This window comes from Pteropus alecto, unplaced genomic scaffold (genome assembly GCF_000325575.1).
Source record: "Pteropus alecto unplaced genomic scaffold, ASM32557v1 scaffold17, whole genome shotgun sequence".
NCBI lineage: Eukaryota > Metazoa > Chordata > Mammalia > Chiroptera > Pteropodidae > Pteropus > Pteropus alecto.
In genome coordinates, this window is record NW_006440645.1 from 7469574 (window position 1) to 7481540 (window position 11967).

The 11967-nt window shown below is 32.9% G+C and overlaps 1 protein-coding gene across 4 annotated transcripts in view; it reads left to right on the forward strand.

Annotated features, from left to right (window-relative positions):
- The window catches only part of ABHD18 (abhydrolase domain containing 18), a 33973-nt gene that overhangs the window by 704 nt on the left and 21302 nt on the right, over positions 1–11967 (forward strand). For 2 of the 4 annotated variants that reach the window (XM_015593932.2, XM_006917762.3), the window contains exon 2: positions 3519–3783. The exons of the other annotated variants lie outside the window; for them this stretch is intronic. The gene's annotated coding sequence lies outside the window, so the exon portion shown is untranslated. The remainder of the gene's footprint in view (positions 1–3518; positions 3784–11967) is intronic. 4 annotated transcript variants of the gene reach the window in all.

Genomic DNA, 11967 nt, shown 5'->3' on the forward strand with positions numbered 1-11967 from the left:
GTCCTTTCCCCCTGTGGAAGGTGGAAGTGGCTGCGCGCTTTTTCTCACTCGGCTAGCTACAAAGGCACCTTACGGGTAGTGAGCCTAGTTAGGGCTTGGATGGGGTCCTGAGGATGGGGTCCAGCCCTCTCTAATCTACTGCTTCCGCAGCCAACTGCCGCCTGGGCGGACCGGGGTCTTCAGCCTTGCAAGATGCTATTAATCAGAACCTATTGCTGTAACCTGGGGGTTAGAAAAGGCACAGCACCAGCTTAGCAATGACCAGCCCCTTTCATCACAAGGAAGATGACATTTTTAGAAAATATGTTTTGAGCTTTATTTTTTTCCCGCAGTAGATCTTGATGCTGTTTCTCTCCTAATGTTTGCATATTAACATCTTATCCTACAAGTAGGCTTGTAAGCTAATTGGTAGCAGTAGTGTGCATCATAATTACTGTTTTATTACTACTAATACATTCTCGTGTGATTTCATTTGATCACAACGCTCCTATGAGATAGGTAAAATAGACAGTTTTCTATTTTACATAGAACTAAGGTCTAGAAAAGTTAATAACTTACCTACAGTCACTCGGTATGATAGTGACAGAGTTGGACCCACATTTAATTATTTTCAATCAATATTTATGAGCACTTACCCTGTACTAGTTATACGTTATGTGGTATATCCCATCACTTCTGATCTTGGTCTCATTTGTGACCTTCTTGGGTGTTTCTTTTTAGACACATTCCACTCGTGAAGAGCTAAGCTTGAAATGTGTTTTCTGTTCAGAATTATCTTCTGAATCCAGAACTGACATTTTGTACTTGGATTCAGTCTTGCACATTTGTTTATTAGCAGCTCACAGAAACATATCATATTCCTATGACAGATTCCAAGAAAGTACATGGATTAAAAAAAAAAAAAGTGTATTTTTGTCATAATGTTGCCTTGCTGTATTGTCAGCTTCTTTTTTAATTTATGGAGTCTAACACAGTGTATGGCATGTGTTTGTGACTGCGTGTGCACGTGTATGACAAAGGGACTTTTATCCGGTATTGCACCAAGAAAAATGGTTGCTAGATAAACGTATGTTGAATAAATGCTTATTGAAGTACTTCATTTTATCTCTGCAATATGCAAGGAAATTTAAAGCATGGAGATTAAGTAAATTGCCTAGGGTCTCACAGCTAAGAAGCAACACAGCTAGAATCCAAGAAACATGGGACTTATGACTGTAAAGCTTTTAGCCTTCCTGAGAAAGGGATATTTTTAAATCTCTTAAAGTATATCAGAACAGGTCATTGATTTTTATTTAAATGAAATAATTTACTATTCTTTATTAGGCCAGGTAGCATTCCCCTTTTATAGATTAAGGTGATTTACTCAAGGTCACACAGCTAGTGTAGGAACCCAGGTCTTCTGACACAGCTATTTTCCATTGCTGCCTCCAAGTGTTGACTTTAGACCACAAAAGCACATGGAATGGAGTGCATGTAAACCTGGTGAAATCTAAATAAGCTCTGTGTATTGTACCACTAAAAAGTATATATGTTGTTCTCAGGAACACACATATATGACACCAAAACAAAGTAAATATTTATATGAATGTAAAAGTCCGGGAAAAGTTACAGTTGCATTGTTTAAATACATAAGTATGAAAGTGAGAGGTGATAAAAGTACTAGATGGCCTAACAGATACTGAGTGCCACTTTGGCTACAGAACTCATTTTTAGGAAAGACTTTTCATTCCTTGGCATTGAACAAGAACGTCTATTTTTGTTTCACTTTGTTTTTCCCTTTCTCATCGGCTATATAAAAATATAGATGGCAGTTGTGCCAATGTGGCTTGATATATACTTCAAAAGTGGGTTCTCTTTCTGCAGAAGCTCACTAGTGTCAGACCAGCTTGATGTGGGGGCTCCAGATGGTGCCTCTTTTTGGTAAATTGGGGATATTTTTACCCTGAGCCTGGGTTATTATCAGTTCGTGATGTCATTGGACAACAGGTAGCCCTGCCTAAAAAGTTCTACCTGTTTAGAACATCCCAGGAATTTAAAAGATCTGTGTAACCCTAAACTCCAGCACCTAATTATATTATGTGTTTGATTTGTTTTCTGTTCCTCATTGGTCAGCTGTTTATTAGCATGTAAATACAGCACAGAATATGCTGGCTCTGGACTTGGAGTGCTGACTTATGGTCTATATTACATGGAATTAAAGTGATTTGGAAAACGTTTCTAATATAGGGTTGAACATCAGAAATGACTAAACAATTTTATAGTACTTTACAAAATATATGAAGAGTTCATTGTTGTCAGGTTCTTTCAATTTTTGTATGTTTGTCTTATTTTGTTTTTATCTATTACCAACCTAGAAGAATATTGCATAGAAAAACAGGATGTCTCATGACCAGATTAGTACTTCTTACTGTAATATATGAGTGTTTAAATTTTTTTTTTAATACTAACATGGAATTTGCTTATTGTTTTTGATGCCATAGATGTTGCAAAGGAAGATAGTGATCCTCTTCCTTTTCCTGCCACTGTAGAGAAATTAAGTGGCCTCAGTATCCAGAGTTCTTATTGAGACAGTCACAATTGGTTGGCTCATTGGTCACGTGATCCAACTTAGTCTCCAGCTCCCATACCTTCTTATAGGTCAGGCTGGCCCAAAGTCAACTCTCTAATCAAATGGCTGGTCTTTATGGTGATAAGCCAGAAACTATTTTGAGACCATCTAGGGGTCTACCATGAGTCACCTCATGAGCATAACAAGGGCACTTTTATCACTCAAGAAATTCGAGGATTTTAGGAGCTCCATGCCAGGAACTGGTGTCAAAGACTGATAGATTATTATACCACACTGACATTTACCCTCAAGAAAAAACTAGTCAAGCAGTTTAAACATGCTACATATATTTCCTTGATATTAATAATTGAACTAAAGTAGAAAATGTATATAATGAGGACAGCATTTCAAAGCTCTTTTGCCCTTTACCATTTTAATGAATAAGAAAAGACTGAGGCATGGTTTCTTTCTTTTTGGAGGGGGGAGGTTGTTTGTTATTGTGGACAAAGGTTTTAAGTGAATGGAAATATATGTGCATAGTTTAGACAAACTTTCAAGAGCTCACTTGCTTATAAATAAATGTTATTCAGGTCTATGGAATTTATTTGTTTTCTTGTTAGTAGGAAAATGGGAAGAAGGTAATTGAAAGCCCCAAGAATGTCAGCCCAGACATTCTACTGAAATGCTGAGTGCAGTTGGTTTCTACCTGTGTGGAGGACAGTCTTTCAGGTGGCCTCCATGATCCCATCACTGGTATTCAAGTCTTTGTGTAATCCCTCCCTTTGAGTGTGGGCAAGACCTGTGATTTGCCTTCTAACCAGTATAATATGTCAAAGGTGATTGGATGTCACTCTCATGATTGTGTTATGTTGTATGGCAAAGTTGGTGAGATGATACTCCCATGGTTACATTAAGTTATATAAGACTGTCTTGCTAGCACACTAACTCTCATTCTCCTGTTGGCCTTAAGGGAATAAACTGCCAGGTTGTGAACTTCCTATGAAGAGAACCATGTGTTAGGGAACTGTGGAAAGCCCCTAGGAGCTGAGGCTGGTCTCTGGCTGACAAACAACAATATTGAAGCTGTCATCCCTATAGCTGCAAGAAAATGAATTCTGCTAACAACTTGAGTGAGCTTGGGCACAGGTTCCCCTCCATCCAAGCTTCCACATGAGAACAAAATCCAACTGATACGTTAATTGAAGCTAGATGAGACCCTGAAGCAGAAAACCCAGGTAGGCTGAATTCTTGGAAACTAATCCTCAAGAAAGGTGAAATGATAAGATGTGGGGGGAACCAACTAGGTTCAAGAGATTTATTCTTCAATTTCTTTTTATTTTAGGGCCTTTTTGAAGGCCTTCAGATAAATAAATTATGCAGCAGTCTTTTTTGAAGAGAAAAATAGAAACCTTAAGTTCTGTTCTAAGATCAACAGAATTTCGAACAAGTACTGCTTACAGAGGAAATTGTGAAGAGGGAGAGTATCAATTTACTTCCTCTGAACATTTTTGTGCAAAGACTCTCAAATTAACTCCAGTTTCTAAACTTTTATTCCAATTCTTTTTCTCTTTCTTATTGGCCATATAAAAGTATAGATGACAATTGTGCCAGTTTGGCTTGATACATACTTCAAAAGTAGATTCTCTTTCTGCAGAAGCTCATTAGTGTCATACCAGACTGATGTTGGGGATCCTTTTGGTAAATTGGAGGTATCTTTACCCTGAGCTTAGATTATTACCCAATACAGATTACATAAAATTCACCATCTTTTAACCATTTTTAAGTATACAGTTCAGTTGTATTAAACTGAATCATACTATCGTGTAACCATCACCACCATTTACCTACAGAACTCTTCATCTTGGAAAACTGAAATTCTATACCCATTAAACAACAGCCTCTTTCATTTCCTCTTCCCCTCAACCCTGGTAACCACCATGTTGCTTTCAACTTATGAATCTGGCTCATCTAGGTACCTAATACAGCTGAATCAATATTTGTCTTTTTGTAATTGGCTTGTTTTGCCTAGCATAATGTCCTCAAGGTTTAACTACTTGTAACATCATATGTTAGAATTTCATTCCTTTTTAAGGTTGAATTGTATGCACATAACCACGTTTTGCTTATGTATTTATCCATTGATGGTGACTTGAATTGCTTCTACCTTTTAGCTACCAAATTCAAAATTTTAAGAAGGCAGACAAAACATGGCTAATTAAATAACTAATTTTTATTTTAGATTGAATACTAATTTTAGATCTACACTGTTATATATTGAATTCTCTTAAAGTCAATATTTTTATTTTATTTATCCCATTTAATCAGATTTAGATAATTTATCATTTTAATATAGTGTCTTGTAGCTGTATATTTGTATTTGTGACATTATTGTAACACACCTATGATTTATTTGATTTTCTAGCCTAGGGGTCAGCAAACTATGGCCTATGGGCCAACCTGTCTGTTTTCATATAGCCTGCAAGCAAAGAATAGTTTTTACAAATGAACATTCACACTCAAATTTGATGGCATAGGCACTAACTTTGAATCCCCATTAAGTAAAATCTCAAGAAAAGAAATTCACTTTTCTTATTAATAGACCTATATTACAAAAATTTGCACATTATAATATTTTGAATTTCTTCAATAAAAAAAAAAAAGTGAATTTTTTTTTTCTTTCTTTTTGCTATCTTAAGTACCTAACATAATATCCTTGATTTTGCCTCTTGGCCTGCGAAGCCTAAAATATTTACTACATAGCTCTTTATAGAAAAAGTCAATTTTTAACATTGTTGGTTTGAGATACTATTTGTAAATATGTTACAATAGAAACTAAGATTTTATGTTTATACCTATTTAATATTTTTCATGCAGAATTTTATAAGGTGTCATTTCGTAGTTCCTGCCAATGATTGGATATATTTAGTAAAAATTATCTTTTCAAATATTCTTCAGTTTCTTTTTACTTTCAGATCAATATTCTTTCCCAATTAGTTATATTATTAAAGATGTCTCAGAAAAATATTGTTCAAATATAGTCAGAAATCTGCTTTAAAAGCAGGCTTATAAAAATGTTTAGATGTAAATGTAAGATGGTAACATATGTGGAAGTTTTTCATTTTATGCTTTGTGACCATGGGTTTCTGATATGGCTTAGCTAGTAAGAAATTGGGGGAATAGCATAGTATGGTGGACAGATGCATATTTCATCACAGAGGAATAAGTCTCTCCTAAATATCTGATACATTCATTCCTGGAATGCAATTCTAATATAAAAGTTGTAAGTCTTGACAAACATAAATGAAATGTATATGGAAAACTTACAGTAGACTTTTAAACACTCAAAAGTTCTAAGAGCTGTTTGAAAGAGGGTTTAAAAATAAAATATAGGTTTTAGAACTAGATCTAAGTTTATAAAATATTTCTAGATTTAAAAGTAAGAATTAGAGAACAGCAGAGAGAAAAATACTGTTTCTGGAATTCTAGTTAATAAACAGAAAAACAATATTTCATAGTGACCTCCAATGAGAAAAGGAATTTAACATTTAAAAAAAATTGAATTGTACACTTACTATAGTGTGTCGAGAGTTATATTGGATGTGCTAAGATGGATTGGTTTGATTACATAAACATTGAAGAAAATTTGTAGAATTAATTTTTAAAAATAATACAATGGTAAAAGCTTTTTGCTGTGAAGCTTATAGGTATAGACTAGAAATCCCAACTGTATAAAAAATAATTATGAGTCTTTAAAGTCAATAATCAGTCTATACTGGATAAGTATTAATTATAGCATGACATATTTCCTGTAATTTGACATCCCGTTCTTCAGCCCTCCTACATTATTTCAGCATGTCACATTTTTTCACACCTCCCTTTTTGTGTTTGTCTATCTTCTATCTGCCTGATAAATCTCTGAAGACTGTTAAAACTTTGAATTTTTTTAATGCAGGCTTGCCCACTCCTTGCTCCTATAACTAATCACATCATATAAAACACAGGTTGTTCATTTGGTGATAATGAACCAAGTTACACTCGTGACTTGGACACTTTTAAGTTATACTTCAGTTTATAAAAAAATTTACTTGAATATCAACAACTTCAACAAACCTGTAGTGAACTCCTAAATCTTTACTTGGGAAAAATGTTCCTAAGCTCTACCTTTCTACACCAACTTAAACCTCTCCAAATGTTTCATCATTCTTTCCTGGTAGCTCGGGTGTGGGTTGTCACACCTCATAGATTAATGCTTCCGGCACCTAGACCTTGACTTCTAGGCAACAGCCAGACATTTTTCAGCAAACTGTGTGTTAATGTGTCAGAATATCACATTATTTGCAAAATATGTAGATATATGTAATTGAGGAAAACTTGAAAATAGTATATAATTTTATTATAAATCTGTACAAATTGTTCAGTGAGGGAGTCATTTAAGAGGTTGGTACATTAAGGTGACAGGATTCTTAGTTCCCCTGCCCATGCAACTGAGTTGAAAATGAAAGTTGATAGGTTTAAGTGAGAACACATAAAAGGTTTTAACCATTGCCATAAAAATTAAGAACAGGATTTCCCCTCTTTGATTAGCAATGAAGATCAATGGAGTAGAAAAACTTATGGAAATAAATTTTTAAAGATTATCTGTTTCTCCTTTGTTAATATTAAATTTTGACTATATTATAATTAAAAATTGGCTATACTCTTGTAAAATGGTTAAAATAAACCAGAATATGTATTTTATCATCATTTGTAAGTTTAAGCTACTTGGAAGCTTATGTTATTTCTAATTTCTGGATTAGCTTTTAAAGTGCCTTGAATTTTGAAGCCTGTTGGAATTTTTAGAATATTTAAGAGGATTTTTAAAATACATTTTCATTAGAAGTGGCAAATAAATGAATACATATAGATTTTCAAACGGATTTTTTCTTTTGTCCTCTTTTTAAAATGGTATTGATTTTCTTCCTATAAACTAATAAATTGAAATAAAGTCGACAGAAATCCTGTATGATTGCTATTTGATAGATTGTTTCCTATAACAATTGATATACTAACACTGCTACAGTGATATATCTTGATACAATAATGGTGACAGAAGCTGTATGTGCAATCCTAATGGAATTTCTTCACATTTAAAGGTACTTTAGACTAGTCTAAAACCTAAGGGGAATCATCTTTTGGGCTTTTTAATTTAAATTAATACACTTCATTATTTATAACAGTTTTAGGTTTACAGAAAACTTAAGCACATATTATAGAGTTCCCATACATCCCTTTTCCCTCTACCCACAGTTGCATTAGTGTGATACATTTGTTACACTTCATGAACCCAATACTGATACATTATTATTAACGAAAGTCCATAGTTTACATTAAGATATGCTCTTTGTGTTGTACAGTTCTGTGGGTTTTGAGAAATACATAATATCATGTATCTGCCATTACAGTATCATAAAGTAGTTTCTCTACCCTATAAATCCTCTGTGTTACACCTAGTAGTCCCTCCTTTTCCTCTTCCTGAATCCCTGGCAACTGCTAATCTTTTTTTACTCTCTCCGTAGTTTTGCCTTTTCCAGAATGTCATATAATTGGAATTACACATTGTCATACTGACATCTTTCACTTAGCATCACGTATTTAAGTTTCCTCCACGTCTTTTTGTCACTGAATAATGTTTCAGTGTATGAATGTACTGCCACAATTTGTTTATCCGTTTACCTATTGAAGGACGTCTGATGTGCTTCTGGTTTTGGGCAATTATAAATAAAGCTGCTATAGACTTTCATGTGCAGGTTATTTTGTGGACATAAGTTTTTAATTATTTGAGTAAATACCTAGAGCATGATTGCTAGATTGTATGGTAAGACTGTATTTCGTGTTGTAAGAAACTGCCAACTGTCTTTCCAAAGTGGCTGTACCTTTTTGCATTCCTAGTAGTAACAAATGAGACTTGTTTCTCCAAGTCCTTGCCAGCATTTGATATTGTTATTTATTTATTTATTTTTGGATTTTGGCCATTCTCATGGTTGAATCGTAGTGTCTTAATGTTTTAATTTGCATTTCCCTGAGGACATTTAATGTGAGACATCTTTTCATATGATTGTTGGTCATCTGTGCATCTTTAGTGAGGTTTCTATTCAGCTGTTTTGCCCATTTTTTAAATTTTTTTCTTGTTGTTGACTTTTAAGAGTTCTTTATATATTTTGGATACAAGTCCTTTATCAGATAGATGTTTTATAAATATTTTCTTAGTCTTTGTCTTTTCATTTCTTAATGAAGCACATGTTTCAGAAATGTTCATTCCATCAACCAATTTTCTTGAAGTCTTAGAATATTTGCTATATTTTCTCTGATTATAGTCTCTCATGTATTATGAATTTTTATAGTTTTACGTTTTCACACTCAGCTCTCTAATCTTAATCCACATGGAATTTTTTTGTGTACTTAGTATGAAATGTAGGAATTTAATTAAATTTTTACCACAGAGATATCTAATTGCTCTGGTACTTTTTACTGTATAATAATAACTAAGTTCTAATACTTTATTGACTCTTGGATTTTATAATTATTTCTGGATGCTGAATTTTAACATATGCTGCAAGTTTTTGTTTTTTAATATCCTTAAGATATATCTTTTTTTTGTTTGTTTAGTTAGTTAATATAGTAGGTTACTCTAAAGTACTCTTACCACAAACCCATCTGAAATATCTATCTTAAAGAATTCTTTTGGGTTCTTACTGATTTTTGTTGTTTCTCTATTTTCTATTTTATTAATTTACTGCAAAAGGATTGGTAATGATCACTGAATACAACCATCTCTAAGACTAGGAATATGAACATTAATTCGGACACCATAGAACAGATAAAATTTACAAGAGTTAGAAGTATAAAAGAGAGAGAAGGTAGAAAGTAGTGAAGTATACAGATTTCCTTAACTTTCAGTGTCAAGAGATATTATTTAAAAGTGATAAATCAGACTACAGATATAGGTATATTTATAAGTATAAAGGTAAGCAGTAAAAACTGTATCAACTAAATTGAGTGATGGGGAAAAGAGAACAATTGCCATTATTCATCAGCAGGAGCTAATCAGTTCTATGTAGAACATGAAAATACAGGTTATGGATATTAAATAAAGTTATAGGGATAATCAGTAATATTGTTGCTATTATTAGTAGGTATAATACTTAAGTTTGCAAAGAGCTGTTTAAATGCTTCTTATATAGTAACTCATTTAATTCTCATACTAACAAGTAAATACTGTCATTCCCATTTTATAGATGAGTTACAGAAGGGATAAGTAACTTGCTCAAAGTTATATAGTAAAGGATTAAACCCAAAGTGTTTCTTTTCTCCTATAGTGTATGTTCTTAGATATTATGATATATCACAACTTAAATGTGTATCTCTTTCAAATTTACATACACTCAAATGTAAAAAATAAAAAAGAATAAAACCCAAAAAAAGGACTGAAATCGAAAGATTATTGCAATAATAAATATAAAGGAGCTAAACACCTATTAACAGAAAAAAATGAGTCAGGGCTATACTCAAATTGAAAGAGCTTTCTCAATAGTTAAAAATAAGCAGGATGATGAAGAACACTGGTAAAATACAAATAATATAGTTGTTCTCTTCTGTTTTTAAAAACACCAAAAAACCCTAAAATATGTGTACATGTATAAGTGAACAAGAGCTCACAGATATACATCATTAACAATGGTTACCATTTTGGAGGAGAGGAAGCTTAACAGAAGTAAAGAAGGGAGACTTCTCAGGTTTGTTCTGTATATTTTTATACTGTTTGAATTCTGCCAAAAAATGTGTTACATAACTCGTAAATTTTTTAAGTAGGTGAAGGTAAATAAATAACACCAAGAAAAAGGTCAGAAAGAACAGAATCCAAACTCTTAGCACTAATTAGCTCTGAAAAATAGAATTAGAAGTAATGAGAATGAGATTATTTTTCCCTATTTTACTATATATACTTCTATATGGTTTAGATTTGAAAATGTTACAAGTGAGCATTTTTGAATTACCAAATAGAGGATATGTGACCATTTTCTCTTGCTCTTTCTCTTATATAAATGATCTGTATCTGTGCTATGCTTTATCCACTGACTAGATAATGTTTAACAAATTTCATTGGAACAAAGTACATGAGTAGACTTCAGGAGGGATGTGATTTTAATGAAATTTGGCTGCTCTTGTCATGTACCTCTTGGTTTAAATGTTACCTCTTTGGTTAAGAGGGTTTTTTTGACAAAAGAGCCCTCTGGTCTCTATCATATAGTCTTGTTACATATTATCATCATGGTATTGTCATTATCTATTCTTATTGTTTTTTAATTGCTTTTCTCCACTAAAATCCATGAGAGCAAGAATGTGCCCTAATTATCTTGTAGCATGGGACCTAAAATGCTTGGCATGTAGTAAGCACTTAATAAATACTTGTTGCATGAATGAAAAAAAGTAATACTCATTCTTAAAAGTTCAGAAACTTAAGTTCTTATTAAGCCATCCAAGAATGGTTTAGCTATGGTGAACTGAGCAATGATAATTTATAGGAGTTTAGTAATCAGAATACTAGTTTATAGTGGTAGATATAAATAGTATAATAAACTGGATATGCATTATGGTTTTTTCCTATAGCATTATGCCAAAAACAAATTTTTATCAAGAGTAAAATTGAATAACATGTGGAAACTGGGAAGTAGAAGTGGGTGGTATTAAACACTAAATACCATACTCTGGTTATAGAGTATATTGCCTAACAAGTATAATATCTAGAAAATGTTTGTTCTTGGTCCTATAATCATAAGAGGCATTATGAATGATTTGGTCCAGTCATAAAAACAATAAAGTGCTGGCACAATTAATCGTTAGATTGTACATCTATGCAAATAAAGAAGAGCATTAAGTTAAACTTGTAATTACAAATCAAAGAGCGAAAATATAAGACATTAGTGGTTCCAAAAAAAAAAAAAAAACCATTCATAGTGATAGATAAGTATTACTAAAGCTCACTGTTGGAAATACAGAGTTCCTTTTTATATATTTCTAAGAATAAACCCTGAACCTGAATGAGCTTTAGCCCACAAATCAAAACTACACTATTAAATTTGAAAAGACAGAGATATTAAAAAAACAAAAACAAACTTTGAAATATTTGGGAAAGATAGATAAGTGGTACACAAGTAGTAGCATTGATTAATTATACTTTCCATGCACTGTTGTGTAGTGGGCAGTGTTACAGTACTTAGATCTTGAGCTGTGTGCCTGGGATTCAGTCTTAGTTCTGCCTCCTACTTGCTATGTGACCTTAGGTAAATCACCTATCTTCTCTGTGCCTTAGTTTCCAGATCTTAGAGTGATCCTTTTTCATAAAATTGTTGAGAGGTTTAAATGAGAGAGGGAGGGAGGGG